This window comes from Aphis gossypii, chromosome 1, assembly GCF_020184175.1.
Source record: "Aphis gossypii isolate Hap1 chromosome 1, ASM2018417v2, whole genome shotgun sequence".
NCBI lineage: Eukaryota > Metazoa > Arthropoda > Insecta > Hemiptera > Aphididae > Aphis > Aphis gossypii.
The window spans coordinates 36,000,107-36,015,142 of NC_065530.1; the positions used below are offsets into that span (position 1 = coordinate 36,000,107).

At 30.2% G+C, this 15,036-nt stretch overlaps 1 protein-coding gene across 1 annotated transcript in view; it reads left to right on the plus strand.

Moving 5' to 3' along the window:
• Positions 1-15,036, plus strand: part of LOC114126862 (uncharacterized) — a 261,745-nt gene that overhangs the window by 75,718 nt on the left and 170,991 nt on the right. The window contains exon 3 of the mRNA XM_050197114.1: positions 3,579-3,672. The gene's annotated coding sequence lies outside the window, so the exon portion shown is untranslated. The remainder of the gene's footprint in view (positions 1-3,578; positions 3,673-15,036) is intronic.

A 15,036-nucleotide genomic window follows, 5' to 3' on the forward strand; every position in this document is an offset into this window, starting at 1 on the left:
GCCGTTAAATCACTCGTCACGTCATAAACAGCTATAATATTACGTACGTTATGCGTCACGTATTATACGTCCTATACGGTTTTACGCGCATGCAAATGTGCCGATTTATACGCTAGCCTGAGAACTTGGTCGGTACTTCTGCGTATATATCATAATATTATATTTGCTTGGAACATCTTATCCCGCCGTATCTTCCGACTAGCTGTTTCTACTCAAGCGCTATCATGATTAACGTATCATAAACGTCGGAAGACTTCTTTTAACATTAATCCATATTACAATATATATAAATTATATATATATATAAACATTTCAACCTTTATTCACTTTCAGAATGGGCTTATTTATTGTTATTTTGAACAAACAAAAATAATATTAAACTCCTTTTATTCGTTATGTCTATAAGAATAAAGAGAATAAAGTGCAAACCATAATATTCATTAAGTATAGCATTTTTTTTTTTTTTTTTTATCAGACAGGCGATATTTTAGTTTATTTTATAGTATTTTATTATTTTTTTTAAAGGAAAGGTAGTTATTTGGAGATGTTTTATGATCAAAAGGACATATATAGGTATGGTTAAACTAAAAATAATGTTGGCAGCTAGAATAGTGAACCGGGAAAATCATCCCATCACCACATATAAATACCACGGGGAAATGTGTATATTCGAGTTTATTATTTCTTCCTTTTTTTGGAAAAACTGGGAACTTTATTTTTATAGTTTTTTACGAATGTGATCGTTTGAAAAAAAAATAATTAAAATAACTGAGCGTTATATCGATGGCAGAAAATAACTCTGTATGTTTCAAACCGAGAAGTAAATTATCGGTATTTTATCTCGAGATTTTCCTATAATGTCTGTAAAGTGCGGTGTACAGAAGAATCTTTTATATAATAAATTGACTCTTTTTTTTCCATACCTGCAATTTATTGTAGTGTGATAAGATATCGAGTAAATCGCGGTAGAGAATATAATATCAATTGTCAAAACGGAATAACGTATTATTGTGCAGTACGCAGTACCTACTACGGTAAACATATTCATAATATAATATCAATAGCGGCACGTCACCAGCCCTTTCATCCGAATCGACTGTTTTCTCTGCGAGCAGTGCGCGCGCGCTTATTAATTCTCTGTGGCGCAGACGGGACCTGCGTTACGCGGAAGCAAAATACGACAAGTAATTGAAACGCGTGTACGTGTTTTCGTCGAGTGAAAACCGTTGAACCAGAATCACCGTCGCTTCGACAGCGTATAAATAAATCGACTAAAAATCGACTTGACGTTTTGATTTCGGGGACACGCGACTCCGCCGATGACTCAGCTTTACACACCGTTCTTACGGTGGTGATATAGCGTACGATATTGGTACATTAAATTATATTATTATCTCGTTTGTATATAACTCGATAACATGGAAATGTATAGCGAAAACGCATGAGAAAGAAACTGCGTCGATCGTCGTCCGGCTAAAGAATAATACGATATTACAACTACATATTCAACGTATGCGGTGCGTGCAATATAAAGAAATAATACCATATATATATATATATATATCAACATTGCGGCTGATCCGCATTGGTGACGACCATTTATTTCGACGGACGTACATGTATATAGTGTCGACCGGGGGCAGAGTCTTAACCGTTGGGTCGAAACGTCAACCCGTTAAGTTAAGTCATCGCATTTATCCCATCCGATTTACCTTTCAACGAATTTGTATGTTTTATTCTCTCTTTTTCCCCCGTGTGTTGTCGATCCTTTTATTTAATTTAACGAATGACGTATTCTCTGGAAACACATCACGGATTCCGTCGAACGTAATTAGAAAATAAATCGACAACAACAACAACTACAACAACAACAACAACAACAACAGCAGCAACAAAGTAATAAAGAAAACGAAGAACGAGATTATTGTCAGTCGGTTTTTCGCCGCAGAGAACACTACTCGAAACGAAATAGCAGTACCCGAAATTCGTGTACAAAGTATGTTGAATTGTGTGTAGGGTTCCTTAAAAAAAATATAAAATATCCTATCGTTTCTGATCGAAATAAAAATTAACGAAGTTACTATAACTGTTATAATAATGCTATAATAATGATAGCCGATAGGTATGTAATACTATATAATATTATCCGAACCAGCTCTTTGCTCGTGACGATATACTGCAGCTCGATATGGTTTATATACTTATATATTATATGCGCTTACGCGACCAAACTTTCACTTATATACATATAGTTAAATAATATCCGAAATGCTTTTCGAAAACGACAACGCCAAGTATCATTTAATGCTTGCACGCGATGCCCGCGGGGGCATTGGTTTTGACACGTAAACGTTAAATTATATTATTATAAACTATAAAGTGCACGGGGGCGTGTATACAGACGGGTGTGTATATTATATGCTTATACAAGGTGATCCATTTTAGTGTCCACATTCGTTATTTCGAAAAGCGTTAAAATTACCTCTATATTGTTTTATGCAAAACGACATGATGTTTGAAAAGTAAAATTATATTTTTTTAAATTTGTAAATCAAAATTTCAGGAAATGAAATCGAGTGGAACAACAAGAGTAACCCACAACATTTTTTCTACCATTCCGCTCATAAAAATTTTGAGTTAAAAACTTGACTTCTTACAAACTTAAGACTAATAATTACCTCGTGTAAAATTTGATTTTTATACATCGAAATACTCCAAAAAACATTCCGCTCTGGATTGTGATCTTTAAAATGTTTTTGAATGTTATTAAAAATATAATAATAATAATAAAGCTTAAAAAATGATAACGTCAAAAAAATGTAATTCGTATTCAATAACATTGTTTTACAATGAAATACAATTATATGCAAAATAATAACGCATAGTGTATTAAAACTTTACGAAATAACGAGAAGAGATATTTAAATGTATCACCTTCTATACAATAAAATTAAGCTATTTTCCGTGCATTATACGCTGTTACCTCTATATGAAGCTTCGGTAAACGCCCCAGGGAAATCTCTTGTACAAGCGGCGTGTATTACACGTGCATTTTTTTCCCGACATATTATTGTAATGACATCAGTAATAATCATCGCGGAACGTCTGCTACAATTTTCAGTCATGATAAAAAAAAAGTAATTTTGAATAATTTAACTCGTAAGTTCTTGCAGTTCAAAATTTGTACCGCTAAACATAATAGCATACGCGCCAAACATTATTATTATGATATATCACACATAATTTTCGACTCGTGTACAGACAATAATATTAATCATCAATAGATACGACGTTTTACATAATATTGTATGACAAATAATATTATATTGTATGAAATATTGGACATAATATGGAACAGTTATTATAAGCTTAGATCCTGTAAGATGTTTGTGAATCAGTGGTTTTATTGAAAATAATTGTACAATTAGTATGTTCGATCATTCGAAAACGACTAAATGATATAATATAATAGTATCGTAGTATCGTTATTAATAACATAACAATACTCCAGTTAATGTGTATTATAGTGTTATTATATTCGTGTTGTAACTAACAAATTCTTTATTTTTATGTTTTAGATATTGAAACTATAATAATAGTATTATACAGAGAGCAACGAAACAGAATATTTAGGTCGACGTCAGTCGCGACAGTGCAGACATAGTCCAAAATGTAAGTACTACATTGTGTTCGATACTAAAAACCATGTACATATACCTATTATTATTAAATTATACGAATAAGCGATTTTTATTTAACTTTTAAATCATTGTAAATAACAGAATATATTATTATTATTTTTATTTTGTCAACTGAAACAATTGTCCCACGCCGAATGTCATTTATTTTTGTTTTTTTTTTTTTTTTTGGTTTTGACACACGCGGCAGTTTTCCACGTATTATTATTTGCCCAAAATGTACATTTTTTTTTCATTTCATTTTCTAGATAATCACCCACACATGTACATATTATATTTTATCCGAGTTAAATTTCAGCTTTTAATTTTTAAATTTATTTACATTAAACATATCAATAAAAAAAAAAAATAATAATAATAACAATGTTAGTTATTTATAAATTATGGACGTTATTATGATATTCATAGTGACCATATATAATACCAATGCTACGTTCACAAGGAATCTCTAGGTGGAAGTACGATAGTCGAGTTGAGTATGAAGATATAACATTTAATTATAACCTACCTATATCGGTCTTATACAATTACATAATTACTGAAATATCGGTAGTATTTAGTGTTCATTTATATACCTACATTGGAATAGCAATGAATATCTTGAAAATGGAAGATAGAAATTACTTTCTTTGTTCTGTGTTTAAAATGTTGATGGTACATCAGTGTTATACATTAATTTGACACCTTACTTTTAGAGCGAATAAGCTAAAGAAAAATAAAAGTTCTTAATGTTTTCTTCTCTTTACTTAAAATATTATTTATATTCTCGAAGTCTTGCGGTCACCGAGTTAAAGCAATTAATATATTTTACGCACAATGATAGTTTGATTAAAATACAACTTACCCTAAAATGTTTGCTGCGACGATATACGTATTCAGTATAATATGTCGTATACAGCAATGTGATGTAGGTAATATCGATCATAAGGCATATTATGTATATTGTAAAACCATGAGTTAAAGTCAAACCGATAAAACTAGAAAAATCATAAATGTTTTTTTTTTAAATAAAATAATAAAAATGCCAGCTTTTCATTATTAATTACATTCAATATACTTTATAAATATAAATATGTGTACAACTTATAAACATTAATGTACATTTTCAATTCGACGAGTAGGTATACTTCCAATATGAAGAAGTGTAAAGTAATAATAAAATATATACCATATAATTCTACATACTATACTTTCATAATATATAATCGTAGTTTCTGTTTCTTACGTTAAGCATGTACACTGGTATCATAGTTATTCTTACTTGGACGTAAATCTAATATTCAATATAGAAGTTATCAAGACCGAGTAAATATTTTATTAAGTTTCATAAAAGAATAATGTACTTGATTAAATGTTTTTATTTAATACAGAGGAGCAAACTCACTTTTGTTAGGTTAAAAGATTGAAAAAATCTGTATTGTTAAGTTATCTGTTAAAAAGAGCTCATAATTTATTATTAGTTATTACTATACTAGTTAATTGAATTCAGTAAACAAGAAAATACATCAATAAATTTTAATTTTATTATTTGTAAAAATATATGTAAAAATTAAATACAGTTCAATGAAAAAAAAATAAGTAATTTGGGCTTTAATATTACAACATATTGTAATCAATACATTGTTTTTTTAAGATTCTTGTATCTTCTGAATTATCTGACAAATACTTCAATAATACAAACTACCTAAGAAATATTAAACATGTATAAAAACATATAAATATAGGTAATAAAATATTTTAGGCGAGTATAAAGTTAGAAACGTGTTTCGTGTAATATTATATTGTTGTTAAATTTTGGGAATGAATATAAACGTACCTATTGATTTTATCTTAAAAAAGAATAAATATAAGTTTTGTGCTTAATCGCATTGGCATTAGAAGGGAAAATCAGTGATTGTAAAATCGAATTTGTAATTAATACAATATATTAATTATTATTCACTTAATATTACTTTATTATCTTACATTAATTTAACACAGAATATTTTCGGTCAAATAATACGTATATTGGATGAAAGTTGTCATAAATTAGACATTACCATGAACTACAGACACAATGTAAATTTTACTTAAACTAAATTGGGACCGAAGGAGTTTTAGGATAAAAGTTTTTGGACGAAACGTTGTGAAACGAACCTAAACGCATATAACCAACGTTCTTAGAATCTAATTTAATGGTCATTGCAAAACCTTAAACGTATAACGATCCTCACACGTGCCACGAGAATAATATTTGTTTTCATTAAGGAAAAAGTTATATATTACCGTAATACATCTCTTGGTATTTTTCTTTTTTTTATATACGTCAACGAAACGGTTAATTCGGAGATGGTGTGGTCTGTGAATTATTTCTGGTCCCCAGGGAAGCATATAAACCACGAAGTACCTTTTTTATTAGTCGCCGCCAATTCCATTACGGGAAAACGATACAGTGCTCTCACTAAATACAAGTACAGGTAATATTATAAAAAACTAGAAGTTGCGTTCTCGGGGGGGAAAAAAATAAACAGCGATAATAACTGATTGGCAAGGAAAGGTTTACATTATTTTTCCATTACTCTGTAAGATTATTATTATTATTACTTTTTGAGAGAGAGATCGTAGTTTTTTATGCCATAAAAATAAAAAAACAAAACATTGTGTTTTTACAGACTCAGTATACAGTTAAGGGATTTGAAACAAATCCTCAAGAATCTTTTTGTTTATTGGTATTTTGGTGAATTTCTTATGAACACACTTAAAACTAAAATTACTTATACGAAAACACTGCTTCAAAATTAATGGAATACAGAGCATTTTTCGAGAATATTAATAAACGCTCCAGAACGCTTTAAAAATTCTTCCTCTCTCTTTTTTTTTTTAAAATATTTCAATTATTATTATTATTTATTACTATTATCATTGTCTACTTTTCATTTAGTTTGTAAATTGCACAGCGATGTAACTCATATCGGACTTTCGTTGTTATTTGTATAATAATATGAACATCAGGTTCTGTTTAAAAACAGTCATAATAATTTGAACTGGTTGATGTTATAAAATCAAATAAATTATAAATCAATAAATAAATAAATACTATAAAATAGGTGTAAAGTAAACAATCACAATAAATATATATAATATATATTATATATATTCTTTTTTTAAATCCGTCTTATTCGTGCTTACAATTGTTGGTTCTTATATAAATCATACCTATAATTCTATCAACAACAACGGTAGCGTTCGACGTGTTTTTTTATTTTACCATTATTATTAAATCAGAAATATCTCGGCTATACACTAATCACGCCACACAGCAATAGTAATAATCAACTCGGTGTTTACTAGCGCGCGATTAAGTTGTTTGATTTGGTTCCTAATAATAAGCCAGTATTGGGTATTATACTCGGGCCGGGGAATGACATTTCTTCTTGTGTGTGTATACGCTTCGTTCGTGTTGAACAGCCACCCTTAAGCCCTCGCTGGGGAACAAACGGCGTACTTTGTTGAATTGACGAACTGTAATTACACTGTGTGCGCGCGCCTGTCTGTCTGTCTCGTTGTTCTGAATATGACACATATATTATATTTATAATAATACATAATCCTTTGAACGAGCGCGCGCCCACACACAATAACAAAGCACTCAGAGGATGTATATTCTAATAAAGTATATTCGCGTGTATCGTATTTTGCTATGATAATAACAACAATAATATAATTTTCTAATGGATCATTCCGGTAAATTATTATTAAATAGGATTAAATTCACTATCTCGCCACAGAAAGCGCCGCCACGCCGTCACTCGTAATATTTCCGGGTGCAACGACGAGTACAGCATTCTGCGATTAAAACCACTTGGAGTTTTTGTGCCGGCGTTTAAATTCTAAATAGCGGGACGCGCTTGTTACTGATGTAGGTACGATTTATGGTAATTTATAGTAAAATATTACGAACGAGAATATGTGTATGTAATGTCTTAGTATTTACTATACGCAGTCGAATATTATTATCTGTGTTTAGTTTTGCATAGTATAATATTATGCTTATACACATAACACTACAATAATATAATATCTGAACCTGCACATAGACGATTATTTCATTTTACGACATTATAATATCGTATATTTTACAGTCAGTAGTCACGTAGCTATATTATATAAACATAAGGTTTTCAAGAAGAATATACCTATTATTACAGATAGAAAATTGAAGTAGGTACCAATCAAAACTATAGATTTGTATTTAGAAGTTCTCTCTCTTTTTTTAAAAATGAATTCAAACTTAATATAAGAATTTAAACACAAGAGACAGGAAATTAACATAATGGGTAAATTACATATCATACCGGTATGCTATGGATTTGAATCGGATCGTCTAAAGTCTGGTAGAGAATAAAAGAAGAAATTAAAGTTGAATAGATTTTCTAGTGATGGGAGTCTATCAAGTGGTAAGTGGACTGTTATGTCCATAATTAGTGCGGTGGGTTCTTACATAAAATGTAGGACATGAGTGAGTTTTGTATTGAAGTACACAGAATGAAATAAAATGAAAAATAGGAGGACAATATATGTATCCATTAACTAATTTATATAAAGAAGATATATTAGATATTTTACAACGGGTTGAGAGAAACTCGACCTTTAAATTAATTTGTAGGGACTTAATTCAAGGGTCGTAGAGTGCATTGCTTAATCTTTTTTTTTTTTGTATTCTATAAATCGTATATACATATACATATTATACATATGCATATATTTTTTTTAATCTTTAGTTTCAACTGTGATAGTTCAACAATTAAAATATTACATTTACACAGTTAATATACATATAAAGTTTAAACACATAATAATCAAAGGGTAAAGTAAAATATAAAGATATAATAGAACTTAGACCATTTTAATACGAATTTCTGTGAAATTCTATTCAGATCGTCTTGTAACAAAAAGTTTAAATAAGTGTGAATAGTTGAAAAAAAAATTAGAAAAGCTACCAGAAGTAGCTGATTATACCAGCTATATTCAAGAAGTAATATTATCTTTGAGAATATAAAGCAAATGATTTTTTTATTTATTTAATGTGTACATGAACTTGAATAGTTGTATCATCATAATATAGTCATTTTAATTTGTCAACAATATTTACAATAAATTGTCGTACTATAATTAATAATAACAAATATTACTAGAGAGCACACGTGCAGTAATCTTCATTGACATTTGACCAACTGTATTATGATAGATTTTTGTTTTTTTAAAAATCTATATGATAGGATATACCTACTTATAGTATGAATAATAATATATTAATTATATTAAAAAAAAAGTCGAGTCACGATGATAATATGTTCCAACAGTACCTATCGTTTTGAATGATCGTGACACTGCTTTAAACGTTATTTTAGTGTCATAGAATAATAAAAAAAAAAATCGGTTTGTAAGAGTTGTTATTAATGAAACGATCACAAGACTTGTGCATTTGTTAACTCTGTTGAATCATACCTACGTGGCAATCCGAGAACTGAAATATTGTTGATATCCACCGCGCTGATTCGTTTCATTCCAAGTTTAATGGATTCGTTTGAAAACCCGATTCACCACTCAATCATAGTGCAATATTATAACAACTCGGAATTACATTGTTTCGCCATATACAAACTTCTAATTCAATCGTTTCTGGTCTGGCGACGGGTGAGAATGATATTTTTCCGCGTGGTTAATATGATCACCACAACTGTTGTAAGGCGGTGTAAGTATAATTTAGACTTTTGTTTGCGGTCGACGATACCGAAAAACCTCGAACGAGGATGCGTGCAAAAGTAATCGGTTTTAATTACAGACTTCTGTGGCTCTATTGACCACCATCGGCAAAATGTTGGGGTTTGTGCTAGAGGGGGGGGGGTGAAAGCCCAGTCTGAGCCATTGTAAACCAATGGCTTCTATATACTGAAATTTATGAACCGCACAGCACAAAAACGACGAACTACCATTGTTCTATGGGATATTCACTAATTAACCTGAATATAATATTAAGCAGTCACCATAATTTTCAACAAAGTTGTAATACAGTGTATTGTTCTATAAAACAATTTACACCATCGCAGTGGTGTGTATAAAATAATAATAAAATATATACAATTTTATATTAAACATGCTCAGAGAATGGGAATTTCAAACAACTTACTATAGGAAACAAAACGGTTGAACGATTTGAGATAATACGTATTTTATAATACATGTATCTACAGACCACACTTGTTTCACGATGCTGATAGTCATGATGTATACACTTGACCAGCTTCATGGTATTTTTTAGCTCCTTCCTCCCAAAACTTGTATACAATTAATATAATATCGTATGTTTATAATTGATAATATTATTCACAAGTCTCAAAAAATAATAAGAGATACAACATTTTTAAATTATTTTTGTAGGTTATTTAACAAATATTATAATATTATATTTTTGTAATATAAAATAGAAAAATAGTTAATAGCGTAGGGTTTGCATAGACAAAAATGATGATACGCTCCATGAGTATATTTGTTTTTATTATGTGTAAAGCGTATGGAATATCAAAGCAACAAAGTTAGACATTATTTGAGTTGCGTCATAGCATTGTTATTATGTTTCTGTACACAATAAGATTAAAAAAAAAAAAAAATCTGTACAGACATTTCAAGATGGTGAAATAGTCTTTAAACATCACGAAATGCAATTTACCAAACGTGACGTAACTTCTGAAGTTATTTTGATCATCGAATAAAAATGTGCCAAATGTGCCGCCGTAAAACTAAAGGCTGGTAAACTAACTAGTTGAAAACTTAAAAATTATCAATAGTTTATCTTGATCGATAACTTACAAACTACTAAATTAGGTATTTTATAAGTTTAGTGATTGACTATAACTTAATAAAATAGTTTCATTTGCAGCATTCACAATATAACGCCAATTTAAAGTGTCTTCTCTAATACTCAAAAGCATAAACAATATTGTTTTAAATTGTAAGAAACCACATGTCTATTATGAGATAATATAATATACGAGATAAAACAAACTTTTGTTGCTTATAAAAAGTGAAATTATGAACACGATACAGATACAATAGAAAATAATAGATAAAATATATACAAAAACTATTACTTGTTGATCATAATAATACTATGTTGTTAATGATTAATATTTAGGTATTATTAATAAACCAAATTTTAATTACATCTATTATTTATAAATAGAAATATTTGTTTTCGCTTCATTTCACTATGTTTTAAATTTTTTTCTATACATATTTTATATTTTTTTTTATATGAAAAATATAGCAGTCATGACGGCCAGTAGGTAGATTTATCCAAAAATTAACTAGGTAGTTCGAAACATTGACCAACTTTAGCTACATATAACTAAAATCATATAAAACGGCTTGTTTTGGAATGGGTCACGTACTCAAGTACAGCTATAGTTTGGATATGTAATGGAACGATTTTGCGAATCCCATATAATATGTACACGGAACATCCATCATTTTTACCGGAAAGGTTTTGTTTGTATAAATATGTTTCTACGAACCGTCACACTTTATGGCAAAACGTCAACACGATCGCAGTAAAATAAATTTCAACAAATAGTTGTTTTCCTTTAATGTGTACCTACAATATTGTTGTATACTTGTATCCATCATATTATAATATGTATATAATATGATATCGGTGAAAAAAACCCATTTCTCGCTTTTATATTCGTGTATAGCATTTTTGTATATATTATTAAATCCTCTCGATGTCATTTTAGACTAAACAAATACGTTCTAAACACCAAAAAAAAAAAGTTATTTGACGATACTCATATTGAGCCTTATAATTGTATGATAGGTAGTTCAATTTAGTATACACAATAAACGTATAATAGGTACATATTGATTTTTTATTAAAATATAATCAAAATTAATATGCAATAATAATAATTATAATCAAAATAATTAGCTAGGTAATAATAATATTAATCATAATTCATAATAAACCATGGCGATTTTGTCGTTCGGTACACACGTTTGAGTAAATAATCGGTTTCTTATGTTAATAATGGAAATTTAACGCCTTCACCGGTAATATAATAACAATATTATAAATTTCTCCCGCGGGACCTGCAGTTGCACGAAAATGACTTAATTTCAAGCACCGCCGATCTGAAAGTTATAATATAATTAGAATTATTAAAATTTAATGATTGATAACTATTAAAATATTATATAGATTTTTTTATTTTATTTTTTTGTTTTAATTATAAACACTAATCCTGGTATATATGATCCAAAATTAGGATTTATTAGGTTTCAAACACAATAATGTTAAATCCTACTATATAAGTATAGTGTTAGATAATACATTATAATATACACAATATGTTATAATTATATAAAATAATTAATAATATTAAAATATATTATCATGAAGATGTTTTTTTTTTTGATTTCGCATTGCATAAAATCTAAAAACAATATCAAAAATAAAATTTAAATTATACATAAATAGCATACATTATATTATAATATAACACTCATGCCACTACATTTATTACACCTTAATTACCTATGTTGATTTTTGCACATAATAAAAATAACAATCTTTTATGAAAAATGTGTTCAAATTCTATGGACTAGCTATGATGCCAAGGGAGTACAAAACACAAAAATCAAAATAAATAAAAACTATTCTTCATACGTTTTATCATTAATAAAACTCACGTGGTACCTAATTTAATTACTATAATATCTAAGGTACGTTTTCCATCAGTTGACCATATAATACGATGAAATAGTGCGAGGTGTCACGTTTAATCTAGTGAATCGGTGTTATATATTATAGAGTTATTAATTATTATAAAGTAGATCGCAGGTATCCTCGTCCGGAAGTAATCGTTATGAATTACAACATAATAATCTAATATTATTTCATATAAATCTGTCAGCGTGTTGATGTCCGCTTTTACGTAATTTTTCAAAGATTATTTCGATCGTATTATGCGTGCGGAGATCATGAATATTTAATATTTTGTATAAACGTATTACACGTATAACGAAATATATTTTTTCCAAAACGTTGAAATTCCCATTAGATTTGATTGCGGTGATTAAAAATTTCCTAACGCGAAAAAAAAAAACCAAAAACTAAATTAAGTCAGTTAATTCACCGTACAAAATATGCAGCTGGAAAAAAAAAACCTACTTTCCGTTAGCCGTCGTTTGTAAATGAGTTTTTTAAATTACTTCTGGTCGTGAAAACTATACAAACATAATATTTTATACTGCGATTGCGTGTCGTCTATATGGCCCATCTAGAGATTAACGGAGTAACAAGAAGATAGAAAAAAAAAACTACTTCGGCTTTTCGTTACAGCCCGTCCGTCCGTCCGTCCGCCGCCAAAGCCACCCCCTGCACCTGCGTCACTACCGTGCAGACAATACTCAGATCCTCGCCAAACACTTCCCGTGACCAGGAAAAAGTGTCTCGCAGAGGGAAACCACGCATGAATTTCCTCGTTCCATTGAATTTTCCCTTAAATACGCACGGCGAGTGGAACCTAACTCAGATAGCAGTATTTTCTTTATACTACGAGCGCGGGGCCGTACCCTGCACTTGGTTGCAGAACAGCATAATACGGACTTAACCCCCGTCAGATTGTTTACGGGGTCGCTTACCCCTTAGACCTTCACCACTCGTACCACCCATTATAACTACGTTCGCAACACCCCCTATACGACGACGATCGTATTTTCATTGGAGTGTTATAATACCTACGTAAATATAACAACAATAATAATAATATAATATTGTCGGCGATCACTAAGTAGCAGCAGCGAACGTTATTATACATAATAATATCTAATACTGTAGCGCGTTTGCAAAACGGCACGACGATGGCGACTACGAATATACATACATAATGTACCTATGAACGCCAATGAATAACCCTACCGTATAGCACTTGAGTGCGTATAATACACATACACGCACACTGATGTATTATAAACTCGTCGAGGGGGTTAAAATGTTGCAGGAGGTCCAGCGACTCGATTACGGTTCGGAGAACATAAGAGTTTCCCGGTTTTAAGCCGGGTTGTTCGACTACACATTATTACCACGTACTGCTCAATCTCTCACTCTGTCTAGCTTTGTCCATCTCTCTCTCTCTCTCTCTCTCTCTCCCATAGAAATATATTTATATAAATTGTGAAGGTATACACGTTATTATTGTATTATCTCTCTCTCTCTCTCTGTTTGTGCGCCCAGGGAACAAACAATATTAAGCTTAGTCAGATCCCCTTCGAATTGGGTTCAGACGGATTTCCCTCTTTTCTACACCGCTTTTTATGTACAAACCTCTGATATAATTCGATGAAGCTTTCCTCCCACCTTCCACGGTATATTATGTTATACACGGAACCGTTAAAAATACATAAAAACAACGGCGTTGACGTTCTGCGTTTGTTTTTATTTCGTCGTTACTGAGCACGTATAAAAACTTCTATATATAATATATTATTATACACCACATCGTATGACGGGTAATTTAATGAAACTGTTTGTATGTTTTTTGTTACGGTTAGTACGTGTGTGAGCCACCAATATTAGGCTTCAATATTCTTGATAAAACTTGAAAACTATCTACAAATATCCGTACTATATACGACGTAATCATTACGTATTATTTATAATGTTTGTACACTTATAAGATTACATCTGCAGTGTGTTCAATTTATACAAATATGATATACATTAATATACAAACTGAAATATCCTCAAAAATCGTCAATCCGTACAAATCGTGTATTGCTCATCGTTGTCCATTAAAGAATAAACTCTAATAAATAATCTTTAAAGACTAATATACTGTAATTGAATAATATATTTTATTTTTTGGGTCTGATAAGGACAAATCTTTTTTGACAAAAAAAAAAACAGAATCAGCAAAAGGTCTCCATTGATTGAGTTTCTAGATAGTGAAATACAATTAAATATAGATAACGGGATATTGCCATTATCTAATATTGAAGGGTCAAAAAACCGTTAAGCTCTCCGCTTTTCAGCCAACATAGTTTATGAATATTGATGGATTACTGTAAAGACGACTTATATACACGTGTAAGCCCTATGATAGGATCAAGGGAATTAGTTTTGAGCGAACAATTATGGATAAGCGCCCATCCGTAGTTTTTCAATTAAAGTAAAAGTTTCAGTTATAAGAAACTTTGTCGTTCCTTAAATCGAATCGGTTGTCTTTGATGGTACGACACGAAAACAAGTATTTAGCGTCTTGCAAAACTTTAAATTGGGCCAATATTAAATGGGACTTAC